The sequence below is a fragment of the Chiroxiphia lanceolata genome, chromosome 8 (genome assembly GCF_009829145.1).
Source record: "Chiroxiphia lanceolata isolate bChiLan1 chromosome 8, bChiLan1.pri, whole genome shotgun sequence".
NCBI lineage: Eukaryota > Metazoa > Chordata > Aves > Passeriformes > Pipridae > Chiroxiphia > Chiroxiphia lanceolata.
This window is the reverse complement of record NC_045644.1, coordinates 10,323,151-10,338,091: the sequence shown is the minus strand read 5'-3', so window position 1 is coordinate 10,338,091 and position 14,941 is coordinate 10,323,151.

Here is a 14,941-nt window from a genome sequence, read left to right as displayed (position 1 = left end):
ATCTCTGAGTATTTCTGACCTTCAGTTTATTAGTTGAGATATAGACATGTGAGGCAGATGTTCAGTTTTCCTGTCTATCATAAAGAAGTTGTAGATGAAGTTGTCTGATTCCAGTCCCAGTAAAGAAGCTGGTTTCGTGTCCTGGCCAAATCAGACTGTAATGCTGCTGCAAAAAGAATTGCAGCTGCCTTTTTTTAAGATCATTTGTTTGAATATGCTATATGGAGCAGGATGAGAGCTCAGGAGAGTGACTGGCTGCAAGTAAGAGCAAAAAATATATGTGAAGTTTTCTGCATGCAGTGTGAAGACAGCTTCTTAAGCTCTTCTTTATTGGCTGAAGAAGATATTGCACTGTTTTACTGTGCATTACATTATAGAGGTTGAGGTGGATGAAGCAAACTCCTTTTAAAAGAACTTATTTGATTATTACTGAAATACAGGAATTCTTATAGCAGATCCAACCGCAGTTCTGTCTTCAGCATCTCATTTCTTGGGTATTATAGAAGCATGACTCTAAAGCTCATTTTTGTGGAATATGGAGATAAGCTTCTTCAAAACTCCACCCTGTAGATGGTGTTTATGCCAAGAGATCTTCAGGCTCATGTTCCATCCAAATATCAGAATGTGTCATTATTCAGTAATATTCTCTGAGTGGGGATTCTCCCATATCTGGAGATCTTGGTCTGTTTTTTCTTCTGAATTCCACTGTTTAAATATTCAAATTGATCCGTCACATTCCTGCTTGGCTTGCATTGATGCATCTGACTTCTCAGGATGTTTTCTAAATGACGTACTGATGTTTTTTGTAACAGTAATACTATGATGCAGAAGCTCTGGAGATAGAGGCAGAATCTGATATTTTTTTGTGCTTGCTGTAATAAACAAGATTTTTAAAAGCATGAAGAGACGTCAGAGTCCAGAAATTGTGCTGGGCAATTTATATGAAAAGATTAACCTCTCAAGTAGAAAGCCATTCTTAAACAATCTCAAATTAGAGTGTTAGAGAGCAAATTTCCTGAAAAGCTGCGTCACAGGACTTAGAGCTCCTCATCAAATATGTTACTGCCTTTGACTCAATGATTTCTCAACTGCTCAGCTAAAATCTGTTCTCGGCTGCATTACTTCATCTATGGTTTGGGGGTTTTTTTCGATCCAAGTAGTCTGAATTATTTTTTTCCTTACCCATACTATATTCAAAGACTGCCAGTGAGCCTTTCTCATCTCACCAGCCCCTGGGAGCATCATATTACCTTAGCAGAGGGTGTCAGGCAGTTGGGAGACTTTGCATGTGCCGACAAGGTGGGTATTGAGACTATCTGAGAACAATGAAGATGCTCCCAGCTGAAATTTAACCAGCTGAGAGACTTCACTGTCTCTTCCTGAAGTGCGTTAGGTTTCAAAAGTAATATTTATTTTTGATCACTTTTAAGGTTGCAAAAAGAGCTGAAAAAGCACATAATAGTGAATGTTAAGTCATTTAATCTGAATGGCAGGTCTTTCCTTGTGAGGAAGCAGGGAAAGGACTAGCTGCTGGTTTCTTTCTTTTTTTGTTTTGGTTTTTTTTTTTATCCTCCCTCAGCAAATAGATGAGGCAGGGACATGCCACAGGGATGAGACTTGCCAGATTGCCTGGAACGCCGTTGTTTCGGGGCAAGATCTTTCCCTGGTGTGAAGGGAAACTCGAGTATCTGGTGACAGATGAAAATGCAGGTTAGGGAACACAGAGAACTGAGAGAGTGAATTTTTTCCCTCTCCAGAAAGATCAGCGACCACGCAGCCCATGAGTTAGGTAGCGTTTTCTGAAATCAAATCGCCCATGTTACTCGCCTTGCTTTCCGTCATTGGCCTGCTTTGACTCGGTGGAAAAAGTGCAATTCCATCTGCTGACACAGTGCAGTTGGCCGGCACTGCCCGTGCCGCCGATTGGGCCGGCAGCTGCGGGCAGGGAGGAACCTGCAGTGCTCGTCACGAGCCATATGCGGGCAGTGGGGAGGATTAGCTCTGCTCCCAGCCGGAAAGGTCCCGACACAGTTCCCAGGCTGAACTCACCACATGTGTTTCGCATGACTGTCCTGAGGTTGACATGAAATGGAGAGTGAGATTCAAGTGAAAGTTGGTTTGTGTTTCTTCGCCCCGTTTAATGAAATGCAGATGCAGAGCAGAGCATGAGGGCGTCTGTGCTGGGGAGTGATGTGACAGGCTGTAGAAAAGCCCTGTAGCTTTTACTAAGCCTTCTACTTTCTTCGCCTGAATTTTTTTTTTTTTTTTTTTTTTTTTTTTTTTTTTTTTTTTTTTCTGCTGTTTCCTGATGGGAGTTGAATGTGGAAGGAACCCCCTTGGACCACCTGTTAAACGCCTTTCCCCTTTCAGTCACGGTCCTTGCCATCTCTCAAACATTGTGGTTTTTTATTTGGAGAAAAGCCAGAAACTTGAACAGTAGTTTGCTCCTTTGGAGGATGGGGAGAACTCTCTGACATGGCACGGGAAGGAAGAAAGAAGGCAAGGAAAAAATTAGAAAACATGGATGGAGACCCCTAAGAGGTGCATATTCACAGGCTGATTTAGTTTGCCTTACTGCAAGGTAATTTTGGAAATGGCGTCTTCCATAGAAGGCTCATGTCACATACAGAATGCCACTGCTATTACAAAAGACTAATTTCCAGACTAATGCTGGAAAAGGAAGTTTAACAAGCTCTTGCTGTAAGGAGCATCATCTGAGGACTAAAGAGGCTAATGTACCCTTGGCAAAAATAGGAATATTGGCCTTATTTTGTTCTTTGGATATGAGAGAACAGCTCATTTATTTCCTAATAACAGATTTATTTCTTAATTCACATATATACTTTTGCGTGTTAGAAACAGGAAAATATCAGGTTTTCCGTCTATGTTAATTTCTGAATAGTGTGAAATATGGGAAGGATCATTAATTTTGTCACCCAGATGTAAGGCACAACATATTTTGGTTTAGAAAAGTGCAAAACTTATTCTGAAAAGCTTCGGTTTACAAGGAAAAGGTGGATTGCAACAAGAAAAGACCTGCTGAGATAACTCATCGAAGACTGCATTATGGATGTGCAGGCTCTGTGTTGCCTCTTGCCCTTACTTTTGAGTCTCAGCAGAATGTGTGGCACAGGTCAACACTCGTGCACTTTTGGGGCAGTGGATTAGCACTGGATGAGGAGTTTCCTTCTCGCCGAACGTTTCCGAGCAGGCAGACAGCTGACTCGAGCAATAGCCCAAATCAGCACTGTCTCTGCTCAAAACCTCAACTGTCCTTAGGAAGAAGCCAGCCTGAACGTGGACAGGTTGCTCAGGGGATAAGATGCGATGTATTTGAGCGCGTGTTTTAAGAAATTTTTAAAACTTCGGCTGGGTAATGCTTCTTGCCTTCCAGAGCAAGGACTTGCTTTGTGAAAGTCAGTCCCTCTTGGTCTTCGTTAGTGAGCCGTGTTTTTTCCGCAGTTTGCCTAATTAGACTGTGACCCTCTTCCCAGTAGGATCCCTGCTGCACTGTACGGAAACAGGATTTTGGTGCCGATACATGAAGAGGCCAAGAACATATGGCATAAACATCAACTGATATTGTTTGCCATCCACACTTGCTGCGTGTAATGCAACAAGACCGGCTCCTGGCGTCACGTGATCCGCCTTCCAGTCCTCCATTTGGGGTGGGTTTTTTTTCATTCCTAAAGTTGTGACTTTCTGGAAGGAAGCTTGTAAATAGCCGGGGCATAGAGAGCAGGTAGAATGCCAGTGGGATGTTACCAGGAGCATGTGCGCCACGCTGACATCGGCTCCTGACCGCGCTTGCTCCGCACCCGCTCGCTGCTCCCGACAGCCCTACATGTTGCTAGAAGGTAAGATCATGTCGTGTCATCCGTGTCCTCCCACCACACACCGAAATGCCCGCGTCCCCCGTCTCCAGCAAGGAGGGACGCCGATCTGCCAGAGTATCTTAGCGATGTTTAAAGTTTAATTTTAAATACAGCTCTTTCCATAGCAAAGGGAAAAGACATGCAAGTGCAGCTCTGGCGGCAACGGCTAACTGGGATTTCAAATTAACGATACGATCTGGTTTGTGCAGTAGCTTCTTATCGTGCTTAGCTTTTTGTAATACAGGGCTTTTAGACTTTAAAACACATTCCACACCCTATTGTATCCTATTGATTTGCCATGGTTAACCGCCCTGTAATAAACTTCATAGTCTGTGTGAGAAGGCACAAAGCAGAACTATATTAATGTTGTTTACAACTGGTGGGCAAATTATTATTTACAAAACGTGAAAGAAGTCAAACCACCAAAACATTTCAAAGACGTTTGAATTTGGAAATGCCTTCATTAGACTGTGAATAGAGTTCCTTGGTATAAAAAAAAGAAGAACCAGAGCAACATGCTATTTTTTTGTTTGGTTTATCATCTTATTGTTTGGGGGTTTTAATGACTTTTACTTTATACTTCGAGATAGCTTTTTTTTCAGAAATAAGGCCTGGTAAATAAATACGATAATTTAAAAGAATTATTTTTTTTTAAAAAACCAGTAGCGCTCATACCTTTTTAGATATCTTTTCACACAAAAAATGAATCTGAGTCCCAGAGCGTTTTGTAGTGTAAGCTTCTTAGACAGTTGGACAACAGCTACTGAGCAGGGCATGCTCGTTATAGTAAAACTGGACAAAACCATCAAGAAAATTAGAGGAAATAGTGCAGTGCTTAACCAAAAAGTAGTGGCCGGCCATCTCCATTGACAGTTCTGTCAGCAGGACTGGGCAAATGCCCAGCTGAGTGTCGTGGATGGGTTAATATCTTCACACTTTTTCCTTGCTCACTGCTGCCACATGCAGTGCTCTGAAACCTGATATTTTTCATCAAAAACTGAATCTTATTTTCCATCGTAGTATACTAATCAATTTTACCATGCAGAGCTTAGAGCATATTAACTGTCAGTTAGTCCTAATTAATACTGGAGGCAGACAGAAAGGGAGAACAAAATAATTGGCATTATTTAATATAAAATGCCTCTCCCAATTTTGTTTCCTTTGTGGAAAACTCTTTGGTCACTGTTCAAAATTTAAGCATGGTCCTGTTTTATGTTTTGTTTCACAAGGTTGATTGAATGGCAGTTTATTATTCAAGACAATAAATTAAACTTCTCAAAGCCAAAGAGTTGCAGCAGTTCTGGCACAGGCTGTTTTCTGCCAGAAGGAACGTGTTCAGGTCTGATTCATACAACTGTTGCCCTTTAACGCAAGAAAAATACAGAAAACCTCCTATATATATTTTAAGATTCACATTAAAATTTCTTTAGCATAGAAATTAGGGTACATTAAAGAAAAAAGTGAGCAACATTCATTGCAAAACAGATAATGAAAGCTTCTAGGCTACAATACGCTGCATATTACTTCTGCGTAACAGTGTATTATGGCCTAGTATTAAAGGCTGATTTCAAAGAGATCATGAAAAGTTTATTAGAGTTACAGAGTATTCTGAAGAGAGCAAACTTCTTTGATGTTTTATGTTTAAATTAAATAACCAAAACGGGATACAGGAGTATTGCTCTTGCTACAATGAAATCAGGAAAGCTTAGCAGCACGCTTCAGTAAGAGCTGATTTAGGTCTGGGCTTCATAAGGCTCATGTATAATTTATGTATGTCAGTAATACATGTGGGTACCTAAACAATAGGAATTTATAACATTTATATTGTTTTAAAATATACATAAAAGGAAAACCAAAAAATAGGCCTAAGTATATAGTCATGTAATATATATATCTTACGAAATCCACAGAGGTTCAGAGGTTCTGTTTTTCTAATCATAAATCTGATTGAAAAATAGCTGAAGCTTTGAGGGGATTTTTATAGGGTTTTTTTGGTTTGTTTTTTGTTTGGTTGGTTTTTTTTTTTTTTGTTTGGGTTGGGTTTTTTTTTTTTAGATTTATTGTTTTAAGTTGCCTACTTTTCAGTATTAGCGATAAAGAGAAAGCAACTCTTATTGGCCCCTTCAGATAGGAGCTATTTCAGCCTTTCTCTTCATGCACTCTTGTGTATGTTGGTCAGTAACAAACAGCATAGAAACAGCTTTTAGAGGAGATGGGGATCCTGGATTAATTATGAAATGATTGTGATGCTCCTGGGTGACTTGTAGTCCCAAGCTGTCAGTTTTCAGCTGACCTGGGGTACAAACAGAAGAGCTCAGGTTTGCATGCGATTTCTGTAGCCTGTGCCACTCATGTTCTCCTAGAGATTTAATTTACTAATATGCTTTTTCATTAATCTTTCCAAGTGTATCATTGGGACTAATAGTTAAAAATCAAAACGAGTTTAATATTTTTGGGGTTTTTTTTCCACAAATGACAATCCTTTGAGCACAAATGAAATACTTTAGAAATAAAAATCCTTCTTAGTACTTTACCCCTTCCACAGTTATATGTCATTTTCCTGTCTACAAACTGAAGATATTACCTTGGTAAAAGGGCTTTTATATTGTCTTATGTTACTGTGAAATAGAAATGGCTTATTCAAATGAGGAATTATCCACCTACCACATTATAGTTCCTACTTTAAACATACAAATGAAAACAGCTGTGCCTCCAGGCACTGTGAGATATTGATACATTCAAACTTATTATTTTTGTAGTGGTTAACAATACTATGCAGAAAACACATTAGCAGGAGGTATGGTGGGATATTACTGTAATGTCTTTTCTAGTAAATACTATATGTCAAGGATTATTTTTCTGTTGGGCATTTGCCTACGTGCTCATGTAAAAAGCCTTTGAAGGGTTTCTGACTTGTTTTCTTCTTTTTAAAGGCTGTGTTCTCTTTTTTTTTTTATGAACATAAGCTTTTCAGATAATTTCTGCCCAGATTTCTTTCATTTTCAAAGGGAGGCTTGGAGCAGCACAGCAAACTCCAGGCTGTGTGGCAAAGCATGCTGCTTTGCACCGTCCCCGAAGCAGGGGTGTATTTGGTGGAGCTGCTTGCCCTGTTCCAGCCGGAGTTCCCTGGCTCTTCCAACACTGATCCTTGTCCCTGTCTCTTTGCTCGCCCTGTGAGTTTGCATTACAGTCCATACCACCTTTTCTCATGCTTCTCACCCCCCAAAAGGTCTTCTGTGCTCCTCAGCCTCCTGGCAAGTCGCCGTCAGTTTGCAACCTGAGGCAGGAGCAGGAGGTCTTGGGGCGCGGACACACAGCACCCAGACACCATCATCTGCACAGGGCCTGTGGCTCTTCGGGATGAGGTTATTGAGGACCCTTCCTTACAGGAGCCCTGCTGGGATGCTGGTTGGCAGGGATAATCCGACCTGTGGAGTTCATATGGTAAAGGGGTATTTGAAGCCTGGCTGATAAGAGCTGGAAGGGCGCTGGGGAGGCAGCGCTGGCAGTGTGGCACTGCCAGAATGTCACAGCACGCCCCGAAAGCTCCACAAAACTGTGGCATGATTTCTCTGCTAATTTAGAACTTCGCAACACTGATCTGGTGCTATAGCTGTTTCTGGCAGGTTTTAGCATACATTTAAAAACAATTTTCAAAAAATACATTTATTTTAACTTCCGTAAATAAAGAATTTAATCTCCTTAGGAAGAACTTGCAGCTAGATGGTTGCAGTATAACTAAAGGAATTGTTATGGCTGCCTATTGAAATTTAAAATGTAGACCAGTGTTCTGATGTGCACACTAATTCTCAGAGACACCTTTGACATACTGTGGCACATCATCAAACCAAACAACATTTAAATATCATGAAACAATAGTAATTTTTGCAACTTCTGCAAATCATTTCATGTAGCCTTAGGTTTAGGTGGTACATTTGCTAGACTATATCCCTTAATTGAAAAGAGCTGGACTGCACAGATTTAAATATTTATGGAGAGATGTGTTGCATGGGGTAAGGCAGAATAAGCCTACTATACAATCTGGAGTTATACGCAATATAAAAGACGTATTTTCAGTATGAAGTGTATACTGGGTAACATACACAGGAAGTGTGATGGCCAGCACAGACTTCGATGGTACCTGGCATTGTTGTTCTGGTGAAAGTGCCAACTGTTTTTTATGGCACTATATTCAGCATTTGAAAGCAGCTAAATGCAATAGAAGCAAATGTTGTTGTAAAGAAGCCAGGATTGGTTTTAAACAACAATCCAAAACGACTCTCCCAGAACTATAGAGCAAGAGTTGTTAATAAGAAATCAGTCTCACCAGACGATCCACCCTTTAATTCTTGCAAATGCATGTAGAATAGTAGCTTTTTTTGAACAGAAGTGACTGTGAGGGAGGAAAGAGCATGGTCTCTTCAGCATGCAAAGCAAAGCTGCAATCCTTGAATTACTGATGTTTGGAGAGCAAACGGAAAGTACACCACAGTTCCCTTACTGGGAACACTCCTCAGTCTATTTGATGCTTTCATTGATAACTTGGATGAGCAAAGCATCCATTAAATCTGCAGCTGGTGCCAAGAGGAAGGATTTACAAGTGCTCTGGAGGCAGCATGGGAATCCAGAGTAATCTTGACAAACTGGATCCGACGTAACCCGGATGCAGTACTGACGAGGACAAAATGAAATGGTGATACAATTAATCTGTTGGATAGTCAAAAGAAGCAAGGACTGAGCTGTTCTTTATTGTGTGGGAAGTCAGACCAGCTGAGCTCCAGGGATTCTTCCTAACCAGCATCTCTGGGCAATATCCTTTCAGGAAAGTGGCTGAGTGTAACAGGGAACCACAGAAGGGGCTGTGCTGTTATGAAGCAAAGCAATCAGACTGGGCATTACAAACAAACACAATACACAATACAAAATGTGCAGAGAAAGGAGCTGGGGTGATTGTAGAGAAGATATGATAGCAGCTACAGGAAGGTGAGAGAAGCCCTTCTCTGCGTGCGTGGGCAGACTGGTTTATGCTGTCAGCAGTGAGCCATCTAACCATCCTCCTAAGATCATTTCCTATTTTATTTCTGTGATCACAATGAACTGTTATCCAAGATAGAGCCATATGTTCTGCCCTTTTATCTTGTCCCTTTCTTGGTGAAAATTGCTTGGCAGAGAACATCTTGGATTGAAAGTTTCAAGAGTAGAAACTCCTACTCTTGGTAGGAGCCAAGCACTTAACTCCTATCAGCTTTGTAAACATCGAGGTTAGCAGCTCTGTGATAACATTTTACATTTCATCTTCCTGCTAACTGTTAGGCTGGGTAATTGTCCAGATGATAAAAGTTTAGCATTGCCAAATGTATGCAAAACTCACTTGGCAAAGCACATGTACATTGGCTGGTGTTTTATTTTCCTCTCTCAGTAGTATAATGGAGGGCTTTAGAAATCGTTATTTGGGATAAGAAGGGTTTTACTTGCAGCTTATACATGTATTAAAGTAGCTTAAGGTTTTTAGTGCTCCCCATAATTAACTGGGAAACATGATCTCTTTTTTTTAATATTTTCTAACCGTAACTCAGCACAAAAAAGTTTAGTAATAAATGATTTCAGAGCTTAAATTATAAAGGTGGAGGGTTTTTCTTCTTTCAGCAGTCTTTCCAAGCTTTTCTGACCAAGAAAGCAATTTTACTAAAACCAAAAGAAAATACTTCTGTAGAGCTGAAGAGAAAGTGAACATTCATTTAGTATCGGTCAGAAACAGTCTAGAAGTATAGGAAAAAGTTTATGTATCCATTTTATAACCAGTGTTCCAGTCTTTGTTACATAAGTGCTGGGTTTATTCAACAAGCAAAATGAAAAAAACCCTGTGTTCTTAATGGGATCAGCAAAACAACATAACATAAAATGTAATTATAATAACAATAATTATTAGTATAATGACTAATTACTATTATAATTAATATATGTTGTTGAGATTGCTGAACTTTGTCTTTGCTCCTACTGGTGTTTGAAACATGACTCTGCAGTTTCCTTGTACTCAAGAGGCTGAATTCTGTCCTCACATACAATATATCATTTCAGTGAAGTACTGTCACATACTGCATTTTTCTTTGAAAACTGTCTTACCAACTTTGTCTGACAGTTGATCTGTATATTTTTAAAGCTTTTTTATTTGCTTTTTTGTGCAGCGCCAATTGTTTTGGGTGAGTTTAGAGAAGGCAGCCTCGTGTGTTTTGCATAAATGATACATTGCAGGGAAGGGATATTCACATTTCTGCATAACAGAATATAATTTATTTTGTGCTTGGATAATTAGGAAATGGTTCTGTGGAATGTATTCAAGACTCCTGGATTACAAATTTATAGTTTGCTACCTGTTAGAAAATTGATTCAGAAACAGCTTTAGAAACCAGCACACTACTGCAAACGTGGTTTCAGATGTAGTACTGTGCTAGTGCAGGTGATGATGCATGTAGAATTCTTGGGTGTCTTAATGTCGTTGGCCACTTTAATTCTGAAATTTTAACAGCTTGGGAAAAAAAGTGTACATTTTGGAAAAAAAATATTAAAAATTTTTCTTGCAAAAATTTGACAGGTAGATGTAATTATATATAAAAGCAAATATGACATAGGGGAGGGAACGTAAAAATCTTAGAAGATATGCAAGATTCATGGAAAAGCAAGAAAAATTCGCACTGCAACAAATTACTTTTTATGGGATTTTTTTAAGTATTCAAATTCACACTCTATGCAATATTTCAGAAATCTTTGGGTCTAAATTCCTAAATAAATAGTTCCAGCTCAGATCATCACTTTATTAATTCAGATTTTTTTATTTATTTCTTAATTTTGAAAGGTGCTGAGCAGCACTTGAAACCCCTTAGTTTTAATACTTGAAAATCAAGCTCCAGGTTGTTGGTCTGTTCTGATAGACGTTTTGTGGTCAGCCTTTTCATCACTCTTGTAGACAGGATGGCTCAAATAATCGAGACATCTAGATACCTTACCTCTGATGCTGTGTTGCTCTCTGTTTCTGGATGCTAAAAACATAATAAGGATTACAGGGATAGCAGATGGGCTGAATTGATTTATAGCAATATGACCTTGCCAATGTTTGCAATCTCATTGTGAGTATTGTAGTAGTCGATGTACCACTTCAACTCCTATCTCCCAGAGCAGTGTGAAAACCCACCTGGATTATGGATTTCTGTGTGGAAACTGTACGGCAGCACTCCTGCCTGTGAGTATTTTAGCAAAGAAAGACCATTTCTGGCTTTCCTAGTTGTGCAAGAGATTGCTGGTGCAGGCCAGCTGTACAGTGGATGTTAAATAAATAATTGCAGAGGACAACTTCTGTTTACTTTTTACATTGCTGACCTTATAATCAGGAATGTTTTGCACGGGATAGAGCTGACTTTGTCTGACGCAGGCCAATTCCCTGAGCACTGGACGGAGAATGAGAGCTTCATTCAGCTGCTTTCAATCATCTTACAGCAGAGACCCCCCACGAGCAGGTGGGGGCTGCGTTTTGGTAACCTGAGGACGAGCTGGAGTGGGAAGTGTGTGTGTATGAGTGGTGAACGGCCCCCACAAAATGTTTTGTGCTATCTTCACTTTGTGTTTGCACTTTCCAGTAGTTTAGTAAATCTCTGGCAGGGTTATTTACAAAATTGTGCTATCAAATACATAAGCATTATCTTTGTAGAACTGAAAGAGGGAAAGAAACTTTCAAACCTGTGCATGCTGGCCTTGTGCATCTCTTATGTTGTGTATTTCGTAGCAGAACAGAAAACCTCAAATCTGGGTGTCTCTCTGAAAGATGCTTTAACACAGTCTTCTCCCAACCTCCCATCTGCATATCTGCTTTTCCCCGTGACCCATGAACAAGCCCTTCCTTCTTTGCCTTGATTAGATGATAAAATATTCTGTTTCTGCTGTGGGAAGCTAACTCTGCAACCTGAAACACCCTGAAATCTGGAAATTCATAACAGACATGGATTTTGAAGCTGTGGCTGTTCCCAAACCTACTGGTGCACGGGAGCCACTCTCCTCATTAATTCTGTCCCTCTGTGAGTGGATTGGAGGCTGTAGCATTCATTTTCCTGCAGGTGAGGTTTCCTGCTGTCCCAGACCTTCTCACTATTGGCTTGCAATCCAGGGATGAAGCCGATGGGTGCTGCTCCGCAGCAGGGCCCACAGACCGTTTGTCTGAGGTGGCTGGTGTGGCTGTGCAGGGCATTCCTGGCCTTGCCTTCCCCATGCCTGGCAGCAGATCCCAGGAGTGAGAGCTGGGAAGCAGCAAGTGCCCAGGCCTGCCTGGCCCGGGTGCTCTGGGGGCACTACTTGTGTGCTGGGAGGTTCTTAAAGACAGCACTCCATATCTGGTCAAAATATGAGGCTGAGGCAGCTTCAGGCTTGTGGCAGTGTCAAGTGAGATGTTCCTCTGGAGAGAAGGAGCCTGTGCCTCCATCCAGCAGGTAGTCGCCAGAGTTGGGAAGTGGCTGCAGCTGTTGAGATACGCTCACTGCTGCGTAGGCTTGCAGCACAGTGGAATTGTATTGCTGGTAACAGGAGTCATCTGTGGCTCCTCAGCCTGAAAACAATATATGCTGCTGGCTTTTCTTTTATTTTAAGACCACCAGGCAGTTTTTATTTGCATGCTCTATAAAACTTTTTAGAAGAGTTTTGCAACTTACTTAAAGAACAAAACGTATAGCCAGCTACAAAATGGAACAATCGTCAGGACTGTGGCAAATCCTGCACAGTACAACATAAGTCAGGACACTCATGCTGGTGGCACAATAGAGCCCAGGCACAGGGTCAGACCATGTCCCCTTCAGCGATGACAGTATGTGTCACAATGTGACATCCCCTGCTTGCTGAGCCCCTCACACCACTGACTCCTTGGTAGCTTTTATGGGTCCTCAGGATCTCACAGGTTTTTTGGGCTGGGGTTTCTGAGAGCTTCCATGTTGTTTTGACTGTCCTTGAACCCTGACTCTCATCCATAATCAGATTTACAGCAAACTGTGTTCTAAGTGCAAGTCAGAGGGTAAGCGATGGAAACCACATGGGAAAACAAAAGGCACCTCAGCTCTGAAGCTGAGCACTGTGTCAGCTTGTGCTGGCAGGGAGTGGTGTCATTACATAAGGATGCACTTATCCAAACGGCGGTTTGTATTTTGGGAGACAGATGTGCCTTGCAGTTGCTAGTGGAAGTTAAATATGAAACCCATTCATTTTCTCTTAGTCATACTTTGGATTTAAGCAGATGTTTTCCTAATTTGTGGTTTTCAAATGTAGCATGCTGACAAGACATTTATCATTAACTACAACTTCATCCATGCAGTTTAGCAAATTGGCCAATTATTAACAGTGAGGGTTGCGTGATGCATAGCTCCTGCTACTTTGAAAGGCCTCAGTTGAAACCCAATACATTTTTACAATATAATTAATTGAGCTTTGGACCGCATCCCTGTTGTGTAAGTGCTCTCTGCTCTCATTGTCAGAACGAACAGCCATTTGTAATGCACTGAGTAGCTGTGCTGTCTGTGAGCAGAGTGGTGGAAAGGGAAAGATAACATTTTTCTGGTAGGGGCATGGACATGGCTGATGGTATCCATATGTAGGCAGCATGCCATGCGGAGGAAGTGTGGCCATGGGGTGGTGTAGGTGCATGGAGACCAGGCTTGCTTTACCACAGGTGATGCAGGAGGCAACCTGAAGGAGTGCAGGGAGAGTGATAAAAGCAGGGTGGGTGCAGCTGCCTGGAAGTTAGTGCTGCCTAGTATTTTCCGTTTCACTTGCTTGTAACTTTGCTAGACTTTCATAGAATCATAGAATGGCTTGGGTTGGAAGGGACTTAAAGATCATCTAGTTCCAACCCTCCCTGCCATGGGCAGGGACACCTTCACTAGACCAGCTTGTTCAGAACCCTCTCCAACCTGACCTTGAACACCTCCAGGGATGGAGCATCCACAGCTTCTCAGGGCAACCTGTGCCAGTGTCTCACCACTCGCTTTACCCTATTGATTTTTTTTTTCCTGGTTTATGTTTGCAAGGTTTGACAAGGTGGGAGGAGGAAAATTTGGTGGTGGTGCTGTGAAGTGGTGAGGTGTTCCAAAGGTGCTTCCCAAAGCAAGGAACCACCATGTGCCTGAAAATGTCATCTCCTATTTTCTCAGCTCTGGAATTCAAGCAGGCAATTTAGTAATCATTCATTCATCCCATGTATGGGACTTGAAGGAGAACACTGAGTGCACCTCTCATTTCTAGAAAGTATAAAGACCTTGATTTTCACCAGCTGACACTGCAGAAATTTTGCCTTACATTCCAGCTGAACAGGGAAAACTCTTCAGGACAGTCTGTTCCTAGTTGCTTCAGTTTCTGGCAGATAATTCACTTTTTTTTCCTCTTCTATATTTGCATCTGCTCAACAGGGGATCTATATACTTTGTTATAGAACAGGCTGCTGTGGAGATTAATTCCATGAGAACTGTAAACAAAATAAATGCCTGTGGTATATTTTATTTTGCTTTATGCAGCCAGATGTGCTAGGTGTGAAGTACCTACAGGACTGGCTTTATAGTCCCATTTGATGTCCTTTTCTTCACAACCTCCTGTTCTGTGGGAAAAGGGAAAAATGGTAACATCACAAAACCAGTCAGGAGCAGTGATGTCTCAGCAAGGAGGTTGCATGAAGTGCAAAAAGGGGAAAAATTGTTGATTGGAGGATGGTGTGGGAGGGTCTGTGTGGCTCTGTTCCTGGTCTGCATTAAAAGCATAAGCCCCATGGGTACTTAAAATGAGCTGAAGGCCTGATCCAGAGGTTGATGAGGGATGCAATGAGGGCTTTAAAGTGAGATCTTCGGCGTAGTTTTCTCCCCTATGAGCTTCGTAGCTTTTTCATTGAAAGGGATGCAGCAGCAGATGTGGAAGGGAAGATGGCTTGTTATGGATACGTTCTCATCACCCTCTTGCTTTCCCTGAGTTTAGGTAAGCTATCTCTGGAAGCAGCTGTGTATCCCATGCTGGGCTTTAAGATGAGACAAGTGTAGGTAGATGTGGGG